The following is a 2,229-nucleotide window of genomic DNA, read 5'->3' on the forward strand; positions in this document are numbered from 1 at the left end:
AAGGCTACTACTACACAGCAAATCCAGCATGTCCAAATTAACACTGTCGGATTTGATTTCAACACTATTAAAGTGTCTATATGGGTCCACACCAGAGAGTGTTAATTTAACTCTTTTTGGAGAGTTGGTACGTTAACTCTGATTTAGTGTTAAACACCAAATCTGTCTGGAGTTGATAATTTAACACTTGGTGTTAAGAGTTTATATATTAACTCTCAAAGAGTATTTTAGTTTAACTACGTAAGAGTTATCTTCTAATTCATTCTAAAAAGCGGGAATTTTACTGTTCTGAACTTCTAGAAATTTCTTTTGGAAATAAACATTTACTAAAAAGATGCAATGGTTTTTGAAAAACATTTATTCTGAACTGTGCACCACAATTTCAAAACATTTTCTGAAAGACGTAACAGTATACATGTTCTCACTTTCATTAGAATTTTGTTTATCAAAAGGTCTGACATGGTAAATGCAAATAACAGCATTCTCATCACTTATTTCTTCAATACAATATGCATGTCCTTCATTCATCACTTTGTGGAACTTCAACGCACTTCTGCTCTCCCCCATATTCCATCTTCACAAGCATATCCTGTGTGGAGATCGAATAAAAATTAGTTGACACTAATTAATGGCACAAATAATCCAGTAAACAATTGCAGCACAGTAAAAAAAAAAAAGGAATCCTCTTTGAGCCATTACTTGTGTAAAGTATTTTCCCAAAAGACAAGGACACAGGCAACAGGTAATACTGAACTAAATTTAAAACCTCAACCTTTTTAATTTTTACCTAAACCGTGTGCACAAAACTCTGGAGGGATCTATGCTAACGTAGAATCCAGTCAGGACGCCTGCTACTGCTGTTTGCTCGTTTTTTTTGTTTTTTTTTTATGGGCGATCGTTTTCAGGCTTCAAGTAGCACCATTATACCAACATTTCACATTCTAGACATTGTTTTAGGTGTATTTGACCAAAAATTTGACTGAAAATTCACATGCAAGCTTTTTTTCAAGGCTGTGGTATTTGCCCGCAAACAATACCTTTCAGCTAGCTAAAACAGAATATTATGCTATCAGCGAGCAACATGGCTAATGCCTTTCACACAGCTTTGTCTCAACTCCAAAGAGCCACAGAAGTAAAAGCTAATAACAATTGAAACAATCTTTGAAAAAATGACTTACCAAGCATGGCAAACAACTCAAATATGTAGAGCAAAATGTTCTGAAACGGCTTCACTTCAGCTTCGATTGGAGGTGCTGGGGGCGGAGTCTGTGAATTTACTCTGTTGGTGTCATAGCCCCTCTAGGAGTTCAGAGTTAAGAGGTCAAGAGTTAATGTTTCCATTGTAACACCTCCAGATTTGACAGAGAAACACTCATTTTTAACACTCGATTTTAACTACTATCATTTTACACCTCAGAGTTACATTAAAAGAATGTGACTCTGCTTAGAGTAAAATTAACTCTACTTTTGCAAGGAGACTATTAACACCAAAAAATTTAACACTTTTGAATTTGCTGTGTACAACTACTAGTATTGATGATAATAATAACAACAACAGCAATAATAATGATAATGATTAAACATTTTGAAACTCAACAAAGCTTTACAGAATTTTAAAATGTTAACATTAATGAATCTTGGTAGCCGACAAGCCACCCAGCACATATTGCACCCGACCCTTACAGCGCCACCTACGGGTGGTGGGCTTTGCCGGGCCACCAGACGCTCACCCTCGAGCACCCTCCCCAGATCGTGGATACAAGCGGTGGGAATGAGCTTTCTCTGAAGGGTGACTGGCCTCTCCCTTAGAGATAAGGTGAGACGTTCAACCATCCAGGAGGGGCTCAGAGTAGAGCCGCTGCTCCTCCACATCGAAAGGAGCCAGTTGAGGTGGTTCAGGCATCTGGTAGGTATGCTTCCTGGCTGTCACCTAAGCGAGGTGTTCTGGGCATTTCCCACCCCGAGGAGGCCCCAGGGCAGGCCCAGGGCACGCTGGCGAGATTATATCTCTTTGTTGGCCTGGGAAAGCCTTGGTGTTCCCCCGGATAGGCTGGAGGAGGTGAGCAGGGAGAGGGAAGTCTGGGCTTCTCTGCTTCGGCTGCTGCTTTCCCGGGTCTGGATAAGCGGAAGAAGATGGATGGATGGATGGACGGATGGATAACAGTCAAGTGTATCTAGTTTGTAGCTAATCACAGAACAAGCCTTCTTAATCAGTTTATTCAGTATGCT

The 2,229-nt window shown here is 40.1% G+C and overlaps 1 long non-coding RNA gene across 1 annotated transcript; it reads right to left on the bottom strand.

Annotated features, from left to right (window-relative positions):
- Positions 1-340: 340 nt before the first annotated feature.
- Positions 341-1,305, bottom strand: LOC309702847. Its single transcript, XR_014275762.1, has 2 exons — positions 1,179-1,305; positions 341-589 (listed from the first exon to the last, which is right to left on the bottom strand). It is a non-coding gene; the product is annotated as an uncharacterized lncRNA (long non-coding RNA).
- Between the last annotated feature and the right edge of the window lie 924 nt (positions 1,306-2,229).

The sequence above is a fragment of the Aulonocara stuartgranti genome (genome assembly GCF_965226115.1).
Source record: "Aulonocara stuartgranti genome assembly, chromosome: 1".
NCBI lineage: Eukaryota > Metazoa > Chordata > Actinopteri > Cichliformes > Cichlidae > Aulonocara > Aulonocara stuartgranti.